The sequence below is a fragment of the Protopterus annectens genome, chromosome 16.part0, assembly GCF_019279795.1.
Source record: "Protopterus annectens isolate FY-2018-M chromosome 16.part0, PAN1.0, whole genome shotgun sequence".
NCBI classification, from domain to species: Eukaryota; Metazoa; Chordata; order Ceratodontiformes; family Protopteridae; genus Protopterus; species Protopterus annectens.
In genome coordinates this window covers 237,365,342-237,386,784 of record NC_056750.1, presented here as the reverse complement: position 1 = coordinate 237,386,784, position 21,443 = coordinate 237,365,342, and the positions used below count along the sequence as shown (strand labels likewise).

At 48.2% G+C, this 21,443-nt stretch overlaps 1 protein-coding gene across 3 annotated transcripts in view; it reads right to left on the bottom strand.

The window, feature by feature from the left end:
* Positions 1-21,443, bottom strand: part of PARP2 (poly(ADP-ribose) polymerase 2) — a 1,124,938-nt gene that overhangs the window by 835,393 nt on the left and 268,102 nt on the right. The window lies entirely within an intron of this gene.

The following is a 21,443-nucleotide window of genomic DNA, read 5'->3' as shown; positions in this document are numbered from 1 at the left end:
TTGTCGGACTGGATGGCAATCACGGCTTGGGGAAGGTGGTCGTGTAGAGCTTGCAATGCTAATAGCACCGCCCTCATCTCCAGAACGTTGATGTGAAGAACAGACTCGTCCGAGCGCCACGTGCCTTGAACCGACCTGCCAAGACAATGCCCCCCCCCACCCTGTCCGGGAGGCGTCCGTAGTCAGCGTGGCGACGGGGAGTGGGGGAACAAAGGGTTGACCCGGATTGAGGTTGGCGGTTACCAGCCACCAACGAAGGTCCTGCTTGCATTTGTCTGTAATCAGTATTTGGTGGTTGAGAGGGAGATCCTGGTAAGACCACTGAACTGACAAAAGCCACTGTAGAATCCTCATGTGCAGCCTTGCAAAGGGAACCATGAGAATGGCGGCCGCCATGGAGCCTAGTAGTTGCAACACCATCCTTGCTGGGGCCCAAAGTCTTTTGAGTAGAGTCCGGACCTGATTTTGAAGAGTCTCTATTCTTTCTGCAGGAAGGAAGACCCGCATTCGTCTTGTATCTATTTCTGCTCCAATGAACAGAATACGCTGAGATGGCTGCAGCACTGATTTTGACCAATTGAAGGTGATCCCTAAGGAACTGCCCAATTTGATAGTGGCTGTTGGATTCTCTAAAAGTAGATGCTTGGAGGTGGCAGTTAGGAGCCAGTCGTCTAGGTACGGAAACAGCTGGAATCCTAAACTCCTCAAGTGAGCAGTCACTACTGCCAAACATTTGGTGAACACTCTGGGGCTGAAGTGAGACCAAAGGGCAGAGCTCGAAACTGGAAATGACTGTCTCCCAGGCTGAAGCGTAAGTGTCTTCTGGGCCAGTTTATTAATATGTGGTAGTAAGCGTCCTTGAGATCTATGGAGCACATCCAAACACCTTCTTCCAACAATGGAAGAATGGATTGTAAGGTGACCATCCGAAATTTGGACTTTTTTACGAATCGGTTGAATTTGCTGAGATCCAAGATGGGTCTCCAGTCCCCGGTCTTTTGGCACCAAAAGAACCTTGAGTAAGTCCCTGATCCGGCTTGGTCTGCGGGGACAGGTTGGATGACTCCTTTTCGCAGCAGTTTTGACACCTCGTAGGCTGCTAGAACCCGCTGACTGGGTGGAGGGTGCGGGATCCTTCGGGTTGGTGGGGGATGGTGATCTAAGGGAATGGTGTATCCTCCGGCAATTATTCGAAGCACCCATTGGTCTGGAGTAATCTGTCTCCAGGCTTCTAGGTGCTCCGAAAAACGACCCCCGACTGGCTCCGGAGCTGCACAGTCGGGCACACCTTCAGGGATGTTGGAAGGAGGGACAGCCACGAAAGGACTCGCGGTCTCCAGTGTTGCGGGGGCCTCCGCCGCCTCTGGGACGGCGTCTTCCAGAAAAATTTCCCCTTCCTCTGCCTCTAGAAGGGGAGTCGTTCTGCTGTGGCGAGTAAGGCTTCTGAGATTTTCGAAACCACATCATCCCACCCCTTCGAGCCTTGGGATAAGGCCTGAAGGGAGTGGAAAACCGGGCTCCGACAGCAGTCAAAGTCTTACCCTCTTGCTCACAGCGAATCAAGGTGTCCTTTACCTTGGGTCCAAACAATGAGGACCCATCAAAGGGAGCGTCGGCAAAGGAAGACTTGAAAGCCTCCGCAAAGTGACACAGGCGAAGCCAGGCTTGTCTTCGTAAAGCAACTCCTGTACCCGCCGCTCTACTCGCTCCTTCAGCAGCATAAGATATGAGCCTCATGGAGGAGTTAGATAAAGAAGAAAGGGTAGATAACTGAGCGCCAACCGACTGGGCTAACTGCTCAGGTAAATTACCCGAGAGGGAGTCTGACAGCTCCTTGACCAGATCCCTCTGCAGTCTAGTAAAATGTGCCAAATAATTCAGGGACCTTAACGTAAAGGCCGCTGAAGTCAGGGTACGCTTGCCGTACCGATCCATACTCCTAGACTCTTTATTAGGAGGATGGACGGACGTCGAAGCCTCTGCTACATCTTGCTGGGTAGCAGATGCCACCACCATAGCATCTACTGCCACGCCCTTGGATAAAAATTCTTTGTCCGGTGGGGCCGAAAGGAACTTGTTGGGGTGAGCAGGCACCGGTTCCACAGAATCCGGGTGTTCCCACACCCTTCGAGAGATCAAATCCAGAAGCTCATCGAAGGGTGGAGACACCCAGGAGGCGGAGGGCTGAGCACCAAAGGCCTTGAGGAATACCGACTCCTCAGCAGAAGGGGGTTTGGACTGCCAGTCACCTCGTTGTTTGAGGATTTCTAATATGTCCGTGAAGGAGACATCATCCGAGGACGACTTTGGGGACCCTTCCGCATCATCGAGGTCGGTATCCGATGTAAGAGACTCATCAGGGGAGTCAACGTGTTTCCTCTTACACAATTTCTATCTGGGTGGTTCCTCCGAAGCGCCGGAGGAACCTCCAGGAAGAAGGAACCACCGTGGGGGTATCCTCAGGCCTAGGGGCTCCGCTGTGAGACAGGGGAACTCCGAAGCACCAGTTTCCAAATCCATGGAAGGTGGTGGTGAAAAGTCAGTAGCCACAGAAGATTTGGCTAAGGCACTCCTCATAGCATCAAAAGCGGACCCCAGAATCCTGGGAAGGTCCAACCCTCGAGGCTACAACGGACGGAGCCCCTGCAGCCGGCACCGAGAGGGAGGCTAGGAACCGAAAGAATCGGGCCCGGCACCCCGGGCCCACAGAGGAGGTCCCTGTTCCGAACCCCGACCCAAGAGACGGGGTAGAAGTAAGAGTCGGAGCCGACTCAATTACTTCGACCTGATCCACCAGCACCGACTCCAACGGCGCCGAGGCTGTTGGAGGAGGAATCGACAACGTAGGATGGGCAGTCGGCTCCAGTACCAACTGGGTCGGAGCCGACATCAATTTGGTGAAGACTGGAGACTGGAAAAGCTTCTGTAGTACCCTGTCTATGTCCGAACCGGACATCCTCGAAGACCGGGACGAAACCGATCGGGTCCGAGAAGACTTCTCCATCGGCTCCGATAGACAAGGGGACCGGCTCCGTAAAGGTTCCATAACTATCGGCGCCGAGGAAGCTTCCATCACTACTTCAACTTCTCTCGGAGCCGATAAGGGCTTCGGCCGAGGGAAGTGTCTGAGCATGTAACCCTTATCGGCTCAAGACAATGGAGCCGATGAAGGTGACACACCTCTCGATGCTCGAGCTCGGCTCGAAACTGAAGGAGTCGAGGCAGGAGACATCGAGGCAGACTATTCCACCCTCGGCTCCAAGTCCGTGGAGCCGAAGGAGAAGCCTGCCTAGATTTTTTTGTTGTCGGTTCCGACGGACTGGTCGGAGCCGACGATTTCTTTTTCCTTTGGGAAGTAGGAGAGCCAGAAGTTAAAGCTTCCTCAAAGGATGGGGCAATCAGCCCTTTCAAGATTAATTTGTTTTTCCTCTCTTGGAGGACTCGAGAGGAAAAAGCGTGACATACACTGCAGGACTCTTGAAGATGTTTAGGCCCTAAACAGTACACACATAGCGCGTGATCATCTGTTATCGACATTTTATACCCGCACTTAGTGCATTTTTTGAATCCTGAAGGCCTATGTTCTTTAGACATTGTGACTTCACCAAAATTAAATTGACAGGAAAAAAACGACCACAACAATAAATGACACAAATTTCACAGGGCTAGGCCCCTCTAATTTAAACGGAACCTCCTGTCGACAAACAGACACAATCACCACAGATTACCTCAAAAAAGTCACAAGAAAAACTTTCACACACAATAAAAATACAACAGTATCACAACAGTAGCTGTTAAAACAGCTTTTGGGGAAAAGAGAGAATTTTCAGACAAAAAGTTTTATCTGACTAAAAGTACTTAGCTCAGCCAAGTCCGAGACCACGTCTATGCTCTTGAGCGGCAAACGAGATCTGGGGAACTAGTGGTGGTGCATCCTGGGATATAGAATAGCTCAGCCAATAAGAGACTGCGTTCTATTGTATTGGTCGAGTGGCCGAGGATCGGCTCCGAACCCATATGTATTGAATGTAGGCGAGATAGGATCACATTACATCTTTTAGTTATGTACTTACCATAACTTCGGATGTATGGGATCCATCTCGCCTACATTCATAACTGATGGGCTCGGAGCCGATCCATCGGCTCCGACTCGGCCAACTAATACACTAGAACGAAGTCTCTTATTGGCTGGGCTACTCCCTATCCCAGGATGCACTACACCTGCTTCCCCAGATCTTGTTTGTTCGCTTTCATACATCCATGCAAACACAGAAAAACTAGTAGTCACTACAACCAACTAAAGTTCTTCAAGAGAAGATCTCCAAATGGAACTACATCTCCTCTAAATCCGAATGGAAGGGGGAAGGAGGGTGGGTACTTATGAATGTAGGCGAGATGGATCCCATACAACCGAAGTTATGGTAAGTACATAACTAAAAGATGTAATGGGATCCTATCTCACCTACATTCATAATTGATGGGACAGCGTCCCAAGCACCTAAATCCCGGGTGGCTCAATGGAAAACACTCCTGAGAACTGTGGAACCAAAAGAAGCCCTGCCTCGAGAAACCACATCCAATTTGTAATGAGAAATGAAAGTGTGCGGAGAAGTCCAGGAAGCCGCAGCACAAATATCATCTATTGATAATTTGGAGTGAAAAGCTACAGAAGTAGCTATTGCCCTGGTAGAATGAGCCTTGACTGGAAAGGGAAGCTCTTTGTTAGCCTGTGAATAAATGAAAGAGATACAATCTTTAATCCATTTAGCTATGGAGGTTTTAGCTACTGGTTGACCCAATTTGTTTATTGCAAAGGAAACAAACAGTTGATATGATTTCCGCGTCTGAGCGGTTCTATTCAAGTAAAAACGCAGTTGTCTATGGACGTCCAATTGATGCAAGATATATTCTGCGTTATTAGAGAACTCTGGAAAAAATACAGGGAGCTCTATAGTTTGTTGAATACAGAAAGAAGAGGCTACCTTTGGTAAAAAGGAGGGGTTTCATTTCAAAGACACTCTAGGTTTGTGAAAAATCAAATAGGGAGGATCAGAACATAGAGCTTGAAGTTCTGAAACCCGCCTGGCGGAAGTTATGGCCACTAAAAGGGCCGTTTTCCAGGACAGAAATTTCAAATCGCAGGTAGCAGCTGGTTCGAAAGGGCGGGCAGTTAGGGCAGCAAGAACCATATTCAAGTCCCAAGGGGGGAAAGGGTGAGATATTGGAGGCCTAAGGAGCCATGCTCCTTTAAGGAAAGCCTTACAAAGTTTGTGAGACATCAATGAAGGTTCAAAGGAAGCATGAAAATTAGAGATAGCCGCTAGCTGAACCTTATTGGTAGAAACTGAAGAGCCCAACTGAAAAAGGGAGGCCAGAAAATTCAGAACCTCCAATACTGGTGCAGTAAGGGGGTCTATACCTCGTTCCTGAGCCCAGAAGGCGAACCTTTTCCATTTGCTGGAATAAAGTTTGACAGTGGAAGGTTTATGAGAAGAAGACAATATGTGGATCACGTCCGGAGAAAGAGAATCGTCTCGGACTAAGGATGGAAGTGGAGTAACCATGCCGCCAACTTCAAAGACCTGAGAGATGGGTGAAGCCGTCCTGACTGATGAGTCAACAGGTTTGTCACCGGGTCCAGAAACCATGGACCTTCTACCGCATGCCTCTGTAGGAAAGGGAACCAAACTTGACGAGGCCAGTGCGGGGCAATCAAAATCATCTCGCTCTCCAGGTAAATGGCCTTCTTTATCACCCTCGGTAGGAGGGGAACCGGAGGGAAGGCATAAAGAAGACCGGGGGGCCAAATGTGGGTCAGAGCGTCCCTGGGAGGGGAACAGCGTGAAGAACTCTCTGCATTTCGCATTGTGAGGGCTGGCAAACAGATCGCAGCAAGGGAAGCCCCATTTGGCGAAGATTTTCACAGCTACTCTCTGGTTGAGGGACCACTCGTGGGGTAAGAGAATGGTTCTGCTTAATCTGTCCGCAATCACATTGGATTTCCCCGGTATGTGCGTTGCCATTAGAAAGCGGTTGGTAGCTACCGCCCAGTGCCAAAGTCTCATGGCTTCTCTGCATAGTGGGTAAGATCTGGTTCCACCTTGCTTGTTTATATACCAAACTACCGACATGTTGTCGGATAGGATAGCAATCGGACCATGCGGGAGAGCGTGATGGAGAGCTTGTAGCACCAAGAGTACCGCTCTCATTTCCAGGATATTGATATGCAAATGCATTTCCTGGATTTGCCATGTGCCTTGGACCGACCTGTCCAGGTAATGACCCCCCCACCCTACCTGGGAGGCGTCCGTACTCACAGTGGCAACGGGAGATAGAGGAATAAAGGGTCGCCCCTGGTCGAGATTGGATTGGAGGAGCCACCAATGCAGATCCCGACGGCAACTCTCCGTGATCATGACTAAATGGTTCAAGGAAGTTCCTGATAGGACCATTGAACCGACAGGAGCCATTGTAATATTCGCATGTGAAGTCTGGCTAAAGGGACTAAGAGTATGGTTGACGCCATCGAACCCAACAGCTGTAGAATCTGATGGGCCGGAGCTCTTGATAGGGGGAGACAGGATTTGACTTGGTGTTGTAGAACCTGAATTCTTGCTGCCGGTAAAAAGGCGCGCATCCTTTTTGTGTCCAAGTCTGCGCCTATAAAAGTAATACGCTGAGATGGCTGTAGTACAGATTTTTGCCAATTGAACGTAATCCCCAAGAAACGGCCCAAGGTGAACGTGGCGTTGAGCGCCTGGAATAGTAGATGCTCGGAGGTGGCAGTAAGGAGCCAGTCGTCTAGATATGGAAACACTTGGAATCCTAGACTCCTCAGGTGAGCAGTCACCACTGCTAGACACTTGGTGATCACCCTGGGGGCTGTGGTGAGACCAAAGAGCAGTGCTCGGAATTGGAAATGACTGACTCCGAGGCGGAAGCATAAGTGTCTCCTGGACTCTTGAGCTATCGGAATGTGATAGTAAGCGTCCTGGAGATCTATGGAGCACATCCATGCATCTTTCTCCAGCAATGGAAGAATGGATTGAAGGGTGACCATTCGGAATTTGGACTTTTGCACAAAACGATTCAATGAACTGAGGTCCAAAATGGGCCTGAAGTCCCCTGTCTTTTTTGGTACCAAAAATAATCTTGAGTAAGTTCCTGATCCGATCTGGTCGGTGGGGACAGGCTGGATGGCTCCTTTTTCTAGCAGCTTTGAAACCTCTATTGCTGCCTGATCCCGCTGACTGGGTGGAACGTCCGGGATTTCCCTTAAGGAAAGGGGGGGCTTGTTGAAGGGGATGATATAACCTCCGGTAATAATGCGAAGCACCCACTGATCGCTTGTTATGGATTCCCAAGCTTGTGGGTGCGCCGCAAACCGACCCACGACTGGCTCCGGAGCTGCACAGTCGGGCAACAACTCAGGGACGCTGGTTGTATGAAGAACCACGAAAGGAATCGCGGTCTCCAGAATTACGGGGGCCTCTGCCACCTCTGGGGCGGCGTCTTCCAGAAATTCCCCTCCCCCTGCCTCTGGAGGGGGAATCACTGGGTGGAGTAGGGAAAGACTTCTGAGATTTTCTGAACCACATTTTCCCTCCTCTCTGAGCCTTGGGGTAAGGCCTAGAAGGAGCGGAAAAACGGGCCCCAATGGCAATCAAAGTCTTGCCCTCCTGCTCGCACCGAGTTAGTGTGTCCTTCACCTTGGGTCCAAACAAAGATGACCCATCAAAGGGGGCATCGGCGAAAGAAGACTTGAAGGCCTCCGCAAATGAACACAAGCGTAACCAGGCGTGTCTCCTGAGGGCAACGCCCGTTACCGCTGCTCTACTCGCCCCTTTGGCCGCATAAGAAATGAGCCTCATGGACGAATTCACGATGGATAACAAGGTAGTCATCTGAGCGCCAACAGTAGGGGCCAGCGCCTCAGGTAGATTACCAGTAAGGGAGTCATTTAGCTCTTTAAGGAGGTCCCTTTGGAGCCTGGTAAAATGACATAAATAATTCAGCGACCGTAAGGTAAAGGTCGCTGAAGACAGGGTACGCTTCCCGTACCTATCCATGGTCCTAGAATCCTTATTAGGAGGATGGACAGACGTTGAAGCCTCTGCCACGTCCTGCTGTGTGGCAGAAGCCACCACCATAGCATCTACAGGGACACCCTTCGTCAGAAATTCCTTCTGGGGGGGGGGCTGACAGAAACTTATTGGGTCTCGCAGGCACCGGTTCCACAGAATCAGGGTGTTCCCACGCCCTTCGAGAAACCAAATCAAGGAGTTCATCGAAGGGCGGAGACACCCAAGAGGCGGAGGGCTGGGCCCCGAAGGCCTTGAGGAAGACTGACTCCTCAGCTGAAGGGGTTTTGGCCTGCCAATCTCCTCTCTGTCTCAGAATCTCCAAGATATCTGAGAAAGAGATATCATCCGAAGATGATATGGGGGACCCTTCTGCGTCATCGAGGTCAGTATCCGATGTAACAGACTCATCTTGGGAGTCTACGTGCTTCCTCTTGCACAATTTTTTCCGTGGGGGCTCGTCCGAAGCAGTTTCAGACGGACCCCCCGGAAGAAGGGAACCCCCGAAGAGGGTATCCTCAGGCCCTGGGGCCCCGCTGCCGGGGGACTGCAACACAAAGTACAGTTTTGTACCTACCATAAATGTAGATGTCCGAACTGGATAGCATCTGCAGTCATAACAAGTGGGTTGTCCTGTCGTCAGGCAGCCCTGCAGTCGGCCGGATTCCAAAGTCCGGGTCTGGCTTCGGCTGATGTCGCACTCCGCCCGACGTCATCTCTGCTGGTCTTCGGGTATAAAAGCATCAGCCGACGCCATTTTCCTCAGTGTTTCTTGCCCCAGATGCCAGTAGCCCTCTTGCAGGGTAAAATTTGGATAGATGCCAATGTTTCCAAATACATAGAGGTAAACACAACAATAAGCATATATGTACATATATACAAACAAATACACCATAAAAGACTCCCCCCCCAACAGCTAGCTATTAGGAGGGTAAACACCCTAGGAGTACCACAGAGGGGAAGGAGGGAGGGTAATCCTGACTGCAGATGCTATCCAGTTCGGACATCTACATTTATGGTAGGTACAAAACTGTACTATGTCCTTCATGGATGCATCTGCAGTCATAACAAGTGGGTAGAATACCATAGCCAACTAGGGAGGAGGATAAAGGTAGATTATGGTGTGTTTAAGATCCCTTGCAGTACAGCAGTGGCAAACCCTGCTCGGGATCTGGAATAAAGAGGCAAATTATAATGCTTGGCAAATGTATGCACGGAGGTCCAAGTAGCCGCCTCAATAATGTCTTTGGTTGCCACTCCTCGTAAGAAGGCTGTGGTAGTGGCTGTTGCCCTTGTAGAATGAGGTCTTATGTTCTGTGGAATTGGTTTTCCATGGAAGGAGTAACAGTATCGTATGCAATTTCCTATCCATTTGGAGATTGTCTGTTTGGAAATAGCTTTTCCTTCCCTTCCAGTTGCATAGGCTACAAAAGTTGGTCAGTCTTTCTGCTATTTTTTGTTCTGTCCAAGTAGTAGCGTAGCTGTCTATGTACATCCAAGGTATGCAGTATTCTTTCCCCTCTGTTTTGTGGGTTGGGAAAGAAGGAAGGTAGGTGGATTGCCTGGTTTAAAGATACTCTGGATACCACCTTAGGCATAAATGTAGGATTAGTCCTCAAGGACACTCTGTCTTGGTGGAAGATTAGGAAGGGTTGCACTGCCATTAAGGCCTGCAGTTCTGAAACCCTCCTTGCTGAAGTAATTGCCAGTAGGAAAGCAGTTTTCCATGACAGGTGTTGTAGGTCTGCTGTTGCTGCTGGTTCAAAGGGTGCTAGTGTCAACTTTTCTAGCACAAAGTTTAAGTCCCAAGCTGGTAATGGTGGTTTCCTGGGAGGTTTTACATTCTTGATTCCTCTGAGAAACTGCCTGAGCAAAGGGTGTGAAAAAACAGGAGGATCAAAGCTGTATTCTGCTGATATAGCTGATGCATGTATCTTGATGGAGGAGTAGGACAGGCCTGAATGAAGAAGTTCGGCCAGATACTCCAGAATGTTAGGCATATCTATGTTTGACACATCTTTTCCTCTTTCGGTACTCCAAATGACAAACCTTTTCCATTTTCCAGCATAGTTCTTTCTTGTTGAAGGTCTGCGTACTTCAAGAATAATGTCTTTAACTCTTTGGGAAAGTTCTGGATTAGCTGCTGCTATGTGATGTTCCATGCAGTCAGTTGCAGCGTTTTTAGGTTTGGATGTATGATGCTGTAGTTGTTCTGAGTTAACATCAAAGGCATCAGGGGTATTGGCCACATGTTGTTTCGAGACATGCTCTTCAGTAGTGGATACCAGTGTTGTCTTGGCCAGTTTGGGGCTATCAGGATTATCCTTGGACGTTCTTCCTTGATCTTTAGTAGTACCTTGTGTATCAGAGGAAGAGGAGGAAATGCATATGCTGTTAGGCCTTTCCAGTTGAAGGAGAGTGAGTCCACTTTCCATGCTAGTGGGTGGAATGTCCTCGTGCAGAATTTTTCGAGCTGGTGATTGAGAGGTGATGCGAATAGGTCTATCTGTGGCATTCCCCATTTCTTTGAGATGGTCTTGAAGATGTCCGGTGCAGCTTCCATTCGTGGCATCCGAAGTGGTTCTGCTTAGTATGTCTGCTAGAGTATTGTCTTTCCCGGTACAAATATTGCCTAGAACTGAATGTTGTAGCTGAGTGCCAGGGTCCACAGCTCCAAGGTCATTCTGCATAGGGGGTATGAATGAGTGCCTCCCTGTTTGTTGATGTACCACATGACTGTGGTGTTGTCTGTCCTTATCATCAACTGGCCCTCTTTGAGGAAAGGTTTGAACTTTTGGATTGCCAGTTTTACTGCCAGCATTTCTTTTAGATTGATGTGCAGGTGAATTTGATCCTGTGTCCACAATCCTTGCACGCATTTGTCCAGCATGTGGGCCCCCCATCCTAGATCTGAAGCGTCTGTTGTGATGGTCTGGCTTGGTTGACATCTGCGGAAGGGCAGGCCTGGGTTTGACTGGCATGCCTGAGCCCACCATAGGAACTCCTGTTTTAAGCATGGAATTAGTGGGATTTCTGTTTCTAGACTGTGTCTGTGTTGGGACCATAAATTCTTTAGGTACCACTGTAGTTTCCTCATATGTAGTCTGGCAAATGGGACCAAGATTATGCATGATGCCATGAAGCCCAAGGCCTGTAGAAATTTTCTTGCTGTTAACTTGTTCAGTTTTGTTAGTGCCAAGAAGTAAAGAGGAAGTTCTTTTTGTTTTTCTGTAGTCAGGAATGCCTTTTGTTGTACTGTGTCCAATTCCGCGCCCAGGAATGTCCTTGTTTGGGATGGTATCAGTCTTGACTTTTGTAAATTGACTGTGTAACCCAGTCCTTGTAGCAAGTAAATGACCCTTTGTAAATCTGTTGTCAGCTTGCTTTTGTTGTCCCCTTGTAGCAGGCAGTCGTCCAGGTATGGGTAAATTTGAATCCCCTGTAGTCTGCAATGGGCGATTACTGATGCCAGGCATTTTGTGAATACTCTGGGCGCAGTAGATAAGCCAAAGGGCAATGCTGAGAATTGAAAGTGCTCTGATCCTGCAAGAAATCTGAGGTATCTTCTGCAGATTGGTCGAATTGGGACGTGCAGGTATGCCTCCTTGAGATCTAGAGTTACCAGCCAAGACTCCTTGCCCAGCATGGGAAGAAGTTGCTGTAGGGTCAGCATTTTGAATTTTGGGACAATGATGTATGTATTTAAGGTGGACAGGTCGAGAATTGGTCTCCAACTTTTTCCTTTCTTGGAACTAGGAATAGTCTGGAGTAGAACCCCTTTCCTTGTTCTGCTGTTGGCACTCTTTCCACAGCTCTCATGTTTGCTAACTCCATTATCTGGCGTAGAGCCTCTGTTTTTTGATGTGGAGGTAGATTTGGCATTCCTCTTTTGACTGGTAAAGTGTGGAAGTGAAACCGGTAACCTTGATCTATGGTTTGTAAAATCCACTTGTCTTTTGTTATGTAGTGCCAGTTCTTTGAAAATAAGGTTAACTTTCCGCCTAGAGGAGCTGCTATTTGTTCCCTGGTAGGCGGATTTAGGATTAAGTCACTGTGGCTGTGCTGATGTAGAGGCAGTGGCTGTGTCTGTGCCTCTGTTGTTACCTTGCCACTGTCGCCCTCTGTAGGCACCTCCTCTGGATTGGGTTCTGCCTCTGGAACGTCTATTCCTGCCCCTTTGAAATTTTGCAGAGTCAGGAAAGGACCAATTTTTGGCAGGCCAGTTCCTGCTAAACCTTGGGGGTTGGACTTGCAGGAAATCTTTAACAGTTTGAACAGATTTTGCCTTTTCTTCCATTTTCTTCATAACCTGCTGGGCAGGTGTACCAAACAAACTTGTCTTGTCCATAGGAGCATCTAGCAACTTAGCTTTAACATGATCCGGTAAAGCTTGTTCCTTTAACCATGCATGTCTTCTTATCACTGTGCCTGTCATGGCTGATCTAAATGAAGCCTCCAGTGCATCATAGCCACATTTTAAAGAATGGTTGCTAACCTGTTGTATGTTATTTACCATCTCTAATACATATTTCTTATCAAGAGATTCATCAGTAGTTAGCTTTTTAGTTAACTGATCAAGCATAAACTCTTGGTATTGTATCATGTGAAACTGACAGTTTAAAGCTCTAGCTGAGAGAGTAGCTGAAGTGTAGACCTTTTACCCCATCTGTCTAGTGACCTTGCTTCCCTTTCAGAAGGAATAGGGTTTTAGCTGTGGTTGCGGCTACTGCCTTGGGACCCTGGGATATAGTTTCTGGGTCTGCAAGAGGAGCCTTGTAAAGGTGGTGATGAGTATCTGGCACCCTGTAAAATCTGTCTGGTTTGGCAGGGGCTGGGGGTAATGAATCTGGAGCGGAGCAAACATCATTGAAAGCATCATCCACCACAGAGAGAACAGGAGGTATAGCTAAGGGCCTGTGCTGTGGTAGGTGCAGAAAAGTCCTAAGTCTTTTCTGGAGTCTGAAAAATCCTGTTGCTGCCATTGGAACTGTTCTCATGGCATGCAGGGTTTCTCCAAAGGAGAATTCTTCTGGTGGGGAAGCAGCTGGAATGGATTCTTCAGCATCAGAATCTTGAAATTGGAAAAGGAGCCTCAGGCTGGTCAGTTATGTCTGATTCATGAGCAGAATCATCAGAAGACACTGGCTCAGGGGCTCTGCCCTAGGTCTCTTCTCTGGGGCTGAGAGGCCCTGTCTGGGTGAGATTGAGATCCTCTAATTAAAGAAATTAAATCTTCTGCCAAAGAAAGCATTTGAGAACTAGAAGAGGGCCTGGATGAGGGGGGTTTAACAGGCACTGATTTAGTAGTCTTGGCTGCTTTAGCCCTGGTGAAGGCCTTAATGGACATGGCTGCTGGAGGCCTAGCAGCACCACGTGCTGGGGTAGAGACATCCAAGGGGATGGTATCTGATAAGTCAGTCACCGTAGTGGGTAAAATTTCTGAGGTCGATTCAAGAATTGTAGCAGGGGCCTCAGTAGTAAGAATAGGTTCAGCTGTACTTTGAGCAGTTTTCTCGGTTTCGCCGAAACCGAGACACTCATGTTTGCTTTGCCGTGGTTTCGCCGAAACCATGGACCGCGAGTGTCGGTCTTTATCTTTGCTTTTTGGGGTAGTCGGAGATCCGGCGACATAATGTACGCAAAATCAGTACCGAAAAACTGTTCTGCAAACTCCGACCGACGCCTAAGCGTTGTCGGTTGAAAGAGGCACAGGCCGAACAGGCTGCTACGTGTGGGCTGGGCCTAAACAAGGCAGACAGTAAGAGTGGAAATCTTTATGAGGTATTTGTTTCCCACAGGTTAAACAATTGTTAACTTTTTCTGACATCGGCTGAGGCAAGAAAGAGTCCCCAACGGGTACTTAGCTTTAGAAGTCTTGAAGTAGTATTCGGTAGAAGTAATCTCTGGATCCGACCGACCGGCACTTGCGAACAGCTTCTGCTTGGCCACGCGGCAAGAAAGACTGAGGAAAATGGCGTCGGCTGATGCTTTTATACCCGAAGACCAGCAGAGATGACGTCGGGCGGAGTGCGACATCAGCCGAAGCCGGACCCGGACTTTGGAATCCGGCCGACTGCAGGGCTGCCTGACGACAGGACAACCCACTTGTTATGACTGCAGATGCATCCATGAAGGACATCAGAAGCACCAGTCTCCAGATCTAGGGACGGTGAGGTAGAAGCCTGCTGAACCGGCAAAGGCATGGCCAGCGCGCTCCTCATGGCCTCAAAGGCCGGACCTCCAGACTCCATGGAGGTCACTGGTCTAGAGGCCACGATGGCACTGGGAATTCCAGCAGCCGATGCTCCGAGGGGAAGACTAGGCACAGAGGCACCCAATCCCAAAGTGTTCCCCTCGGGCCCGGCTGAAGAAGTCGCAGTACCAAACCCTGAACCGGAGGACAGGGTAGGAACCACAGTCGGAACCGACAGACCTCGAAGGGGTCTCGGCTCCGACCGTATGGCTCCGCTTTGCTCCACCATCACCGACCGTATGGCTCCGCTTTGCTCCACCATCACCGACTCCAACGGCTCCGAGGAGGTTGGAGGAGGAATCGAATGTGTCGGAGGGGGGATCGGCTCCGAAGCCAACTGGGCTGGAGCCGAGACCATTTGAGCAAAAACTGGAGACTGGAAAAGCCTCTGTATCACCCTATCCAGGTCCGAATCAGAGAGTTTCGAGGATTTAGAGGAGGTAGACAAACGAGAAGACTTTCCTCTCGGCTCCGAGAGTGTAGGGGACCGGCTCCGAAAAGGCTCCAACACTATCGGCGCCGGCTCCACCACAGCATGGACCACCATCGGCGCCGAAGGAGCTTTCTTCGGGGCCGAGGGGGAAGAGTCTGAGCTGCACACCTCCACCGGCTCCGAAGCCATTGGAACCTATGGAGGTGATTCACCTCTCGATACTCCAACCTGCGGCTCCGAAACTAATGGAGCCGAGGAAAGAGGTATCGAGGCAGACCCTTCGACCCTCGGCCCCGAAGTCAGTGGAGCCGAGGAAGAAGAAGTCAATTTTTGCTTTTTAGTAGTCGGTTCCGACGGACTTGTCGGAGCCGACGATCTTTTCTTCTTGGAGGCAACAGGAGGATCTAAGGCTTCCTCAAAAGAGGGTTTAATAAGACCCTTCAAAATCAGTTTATTTTTGCGTTCTTGAAGAACCCTAGAGGAGAAAGCATGACAGACACTACATGTCTCCTGCAGATGTTTTGGCCCCAAACAATACACGCAAATCGAATGGCTGTCTGTAATAGACATTTTGTAATTGCACCGAGTGCATTTCTTAAAGCCTGACTTCTGCTCTTTTGACATAATGAATTATGACAAGCAATATATACCTATGTAACAAGGTTTGCGCCAACTGTAGAGCGCGAGACACAAGGCACGAGTTCTTGAGAGGAAAAATTACCTCAGAAAAGAACACAGTGAACAGACGCACAACTACACAAATTCAGCGGCCCAAAGCCCTCTAATTTAAACGGGCTTAGCCCGAAGAAACAAAATTAACAATAATAACACCAACTCTCAAAGGTAGGGCAAAGGCCCTCTAACTTAAACGGGCCTTGCCCGACAGCAAAATAAAGTACCAGAAATCACTTCACACACACAAAGATAAAAACAAATTTACAGAGAATAGCTGTTAAAACAGCTGTTTTATTAATATACAGAGGAAAACACCCAAGGTCAAAGACCAATAAAGGTAAAAGAAACCACTTAGCTCCAGCCAAGTCGAGACCACGTCCAGCTTGTAAAGCGGCAAACGAGATCTGGGGAAGCAGGTGTAGTGCATCCTGGGATAGGGAGTAGCCCAGCCAATAAGAGACTTTGTTCTAGTGTATTAGTTGGCCGAGTCGGAGCCGATGGATCGGCTCCGAGCCCATCAGTTATGAATGTAGGCGAGATAGGATCCCATTACATCTAGAATTTCTGGGCCAGAACCACTCCTTATGTGGTAGATAGGTTCCCTAGTACTCCCACTGATAAGCTAGAAGGCTTCCCTCCAACACAGAAAGGCTTGGGGGGCTCAGGAGCTTACAAACAGTCTTGGATACAGCAAATCTGTATCTGGACTAGACTAATTACAGGAAAGGCAGGAAACAAGAAGACATTTTTTTGTTACAGTTAAGCAGAAAGTACAGTTTTGTACCTACCATAAATGTAGATGTTCGAGTGCTTATACAGCTGCAGTAATCACAGATGGGTTCTCTGCCGTCAGGCGGGTCCTCGGTCGGCCGAATTCCAAAGTCTAGGTCCGGCGTTGGTTGGTGTCGCTCTCTCTCCTGACGTCAGTGAGGCCGGAGTATATAAGACACAGCCGACGCCATGTTCTTCAGTCTTTCTTGCCCCAGATGTCAGGTGCCCCCAGAAGGAAGGCAATACATAAATTATATATATATATATATATATATATATATATATATATATATATATATATATATATATATATATATATATACATGCAATGCAATATAATCCAAAATCAGTAGTTGCAAGCAAATAAACCATAGAAGGATAACCCAGTCAGGTTGAATGAAGAGGGGGTTAGGCCCCATGCCTTTACCAAGTGGGGAAGGCGGGAGGGTAACCTGTACTGCAGCTGTATAAGCACTCGAACATCTACATTTATGGTAGGTACAAAACTGTACTATGTTCATCGTGCATACAGCTGCAGTAATCACAGATGGGTAGAGTCCCAAAGCTACACACAGGGTGGTAGGTACTAGGTGGAACTGGGATGAGCCAGAATGCCCTGCAACACAGCAGTGGCAAAGCCTGCTCTAGTTTTGGAATATAAAGGCAGGTGGTAGTGTTTTGTGAAGGTATGTACAGAACTCCAAGTGGCTGCCTCCAAAATATCTTTGGTAGGAACTCCTCTGAGGAAGGCTGTAGAGGTAGCTGTGGCCCTGGTGGAATGGGATCTGATACCTGTGGGAACAGATTTTCCATGATATGAATAACAAAACCGTATGCAGTGGCCTATCCACTTTGAAATTGTCTGCTTGGTCACTGGCTTCCCTTGAGCCCCTACAGCATAGGACACAAAAAGTTGTTCTGATTTCCTGAAGGACTTTGTTCTGTCCAAATAATAACGTAGCTGCCTATGGATGTCTAAAGAGTGTAGCAGCCTTTCCCCTTTGTTTTGAGGATTGGGGTAAAAGGTAGGTAAGTGTATGGCTTGGTTTAAAGCTACCCTGGATACCACTTTAGGCATAAAAGACGGGTTGGTACGAAGGGAAACCCTGTCCTGATGGAAGATGAGGAAGGGCTGCACCGCCATGAGGGCCTGTAGTTCCGAAACCCTACGGGCTGAAGTGATGGTCAGAAGGAAGGCTGTTTTCCAGGACAAATATTGCAAATCTGTTGAGGCAGCTGGTTCAAAAGGAGGCAATGTTAATTTTTCCAGAATGTAATTAAGATCCCAGGCTGGTATTGGTTGTTTCCTTGGTGGTCTTATATTCTTAGCCCCTCTGAGGAACTGTCGTAAGAGTGGGTGAGAAAATAAAGGTGGATCCGTATTGAATTCTGCAGAAATGGCTGAGGCATGGATTTTTATGGAAGAAAATGAAAGTCCACTGTTCAGCAGCTCAGCTAGATACTGTAATACCTGAGGCAAATTCAGTTTTCTAGGGTCCTGGCCTTTTTTCTCATTCCAAGAGCAAAACCGTTTCCATTTTGCGGTGTAAGCCTTTCTAGTAGATGGCCTTCTGGCCTCCAAAATGACATCCTGCACCTCCTTGGAGAGTAGGGTCTGTTGTGGTGTTAAGGAATTTTCCATGCAGCGAGATTGAGTGTTTTCAGCTGACTGTGAAGAGTTTTGTAGCTGTGCTGAGTCAGCAGAAGAGGCATTAGAGTCAGGGACCAGGGAGGAGTATGTGTTAAGACTCCTCAGGAGCGGGTACCAGTGTTGCCTTGGCCAATCTGGAGCAATCAGTATCATCTTCGGTCTGTCCGCTCTTGCTTTCAAGAGCACCTTGGGCACCATGCTGTCCAATTGAATGAAAGGGCGTCCACTCTCCAGGCCTTTGGATGAAAGGTCCTCAAACAAAACATTTCCAATTGATAATTCCTGTGGGAGGCAAAAAGATCTATGTCTGGCCTCCCCCACGCTTGTATTATCTCTGTAAACACTTGAGGATGCAACTTCCATTCGTGTGGATCTGTCATATTTCTGCTTAGATTGTCTGCCAGCGTGTTTTCCAATCCTGGCAAGTACTGTGCTTGAAGTTCGATTTGCCATTCCAGAGTCAAGTTCCAAAGAGTCATGGCTAGTCTGCACAAGTAGTATGAATGTGTTCCTCCTTGTTTGTTTATGTACCACATTACTGTGGTGTTGTCTGTTCTTATCAGTAATTGTCCTGGATGCAGGAGGTCCTTGAAAGCTGTAATTGCATTTATTACTGCTAGCATTTCTTTTTGATTGATGTGAAGGTGCTTTTCCTTTTGAGACCATTTGCCCTGAATGCACCTGTCTGTCATGTGCGCCCCCCAGGCGTAATCTGAGGCGTCTGTTGTGATGACTTGATTTGCTTGAGGCTTGCAGAATGGGAGACCTGTGTTTGCTCGACATGCTTGGGCCCACCATAGAAATTCCTTTTGCAAGCATGGAATTATTGGTATTATTGTTTCCAAACTGTGACTGTGTTGAGACCATAGGTTTTTTAGGTACCATTGAAGTTTCCTCAAATGCAACTTTGCACATGGGATTAAAAGAATGCAAGATGCCATGAAGCCCAGAGCCTGCAGGATTTTCCTTGCAGTAAGCCTGGTACATTTTGCTAGTATTTTGAAGTACTGAGTTAGTTGCCCCTGTTTTTCTGGCGTAAGATAGGCCATCTGGGTGTTTGTGTGCAAGTTGGCACCCAGGAAAGTTATTTTCTGAGATGGTGTTAGCCTGGATTTCTCTTTGTTGATTGTGTATCCCAGAGAATGCAGTAACCGTGTTACATAGGCCAGATGTTCCAGAAGTATGTGCTTGCTGTCCGCTTGGATCAGGCAGTCGTCCAAATAAGGGTAAATTTGTATCCCTTGAAGTCTGTAGTAGGCAATCACTGATGCCAGGCATTTTGTGAATACTCTGGGCGCAGTAGATAAGCCAAAGGGCAATGCAGAGAATTGACAGTGGATTGAACCTGCAAGAAATCTGAGGTATCTTCTGCAGCTTTGTCTGATTGGGACATGCAGGTATGCCTCCTTGAGGTCCAATGTTACCAGCCAAAACTCCTTGCCCAGCATGGGAAGAAGCTGCTGTAATGTGAGCATCTTGAATTTTGGTACGAGTAAAAATGTGTTTAGGATGGATAAGTCCAAAATGGGTCTCCAGTCGGTCCCTTTCCTTGGTACCAGAAAAAGTCTGGAATAAAAACCTTGACCTTGTTCGTGAGTAGGTACCTCTTGAATAGCTCTCATGCCTATGAGCTTTGAAATTTGTAGTTGTGCCTCTGCCCTTTGATTGTGTGGCAGGTTTGGCATGCTTCTCATTTTTGGAAGAGTGTGGAATTGAAATTTGTAGCCTCTGTTTATAATGTCCAGGATCCATTTGTCTGTTGTGACAATATGACAATTTCTTGCAAATAATGCCAGCTTTCCTCCCAAAGGTGCTGCCAGCTGAGACTTGCTTGGCATGGAAATGAGGGAGTCATTGGGTTTGTTTCCTGTATTGTTGTGCACTGTCTTCGCCACCTCTTGGTGCTGCAGTTTGCCATTGTCGGCCTCTATATGATCCTTGTGATTGCCCTCTGCCCCTTGCGCGTCTGTATCTACCTCTTTGGGGCTTGTCAGTGGCTGGAAAGGACCAGTTTTTCGAAGGCCAATTTCTGCTAAAACGTGGTGGTTGGACCTGTAGAAAAGCTTTGACCGTTTGCATAGATTTGGCTTTTTCTTCCATTTTCCGTAATATCTCCTCAGCATTAGTACCAAACAGCACATCCTTTTGTAAAGGAGCATCTAGAAGTTTAGCTTTCACATGATCAGGCAAGCTTTGTTCCCTAAGCCAGGCATGTCTACGAATGACTGATCCTGTAGCAGCAGCTCTACTTGAGGCCTCTAGGGCATCATAGCCACATTGTAAGGTGTGTTTACCCACTTGCTCTGCACTATGCATCATATCCTGCAACTCCTTCAAATCTGGTTGTTCAGGTTGAGACATTTTATTCCTTAACTGTGATAACAGGAACTGTTGATATTTAAGCATGTGAAACTGACAATTTAAGGCCCTCATGGCTAGGGTGGCCGAGGTATATACCTTTTTTCCCCACCTTTCTAAGGATCTTGACTCTCTTTCGGCAGGAAGTGGATTCTTGGCAGTAGAGGCCTTCAATCCCTTGGGGCCTTGAAAAATGGTTTCAGGGTCAGCATTATGGCTTTTGTAGAGAAATTGGTGAGAGTTAGAAACTCTGTAGTACCTATCAGGTTTGACTGGTGCAGGAGGCAGGGAATCCGGGTTAAGGCAAGCCTCCGAATAAACATCATCAAGTATGTCCAAAACAGGAGGTATCGCCAGAGGTCTGTGTTGAGGTAACAGAAGAAATTCCCTAAGTCTTTTCTTGGAATCGGAAAAGTCTTGGCCTTCCCAATGGAAGTGTTCCCTCAAAGTGTGCAAGGTTTCCCCAAAGGAAAAATCCTCAGGAGGAGATACAGAAGGAATGGACTGCTCTGCATCCGAATCTTCAAAAGGGGAGTAAGAGTGTTCCTCTACATCAGAGTGTTCTGATAAAATGGAGCCCTGATCAGAAGAGGGGGAATCTTCCTCCACTCTGGGTCTCTTGTCTGGAGGGGGCTGAGAACCCCTGATAAGAGAAATTAAATCCTCAGCCATTTTAAGCATCTGCTTTTTAGGCATGGGGCCTGGTGAAGGGCCCTGTGCAACAGGCCTCTTGGGATGCCTGTCTGCTTTAGATTTAGTAAAGGCCTTAATAGAAAAGGAAGATGAGGGTCTAAAGACACCATGGGTAGAAGTGGACCTGTCCACATTAGGAGGCTCAACATTTGCAATGACTTCGGTGGTTGTAGTCTGGGAAAGGGCCGAGGTACCTGCGGTCTCGGGTACAGAGGACACCGCCAAAGGAGTGTCATCGGTAGTCAGGGACTGCAAAGGCGTCTCGCTGAAAACCGGACCACGTGTAGCCGGTTTTGGCGTGGTGTCGGTGGGGACCGCAGACCTCTCGTGTCGGTCCTTGTCCTTGCGTTTTTTGGACAAAACGGTAGTCGGAGTCTCTGACGACATTTTATAATCAAAGGCTTTACCAAAAAAGTGTTGGGCGAACTCCGCCCGACGCTTAATAGTGCGTTTATTGAAAGTAGTGCAAAAGCGACAGCCTGAGACGTCGTGGTCTGGGCCTAAACAAGGTATGCAGAGGGAAGGGAA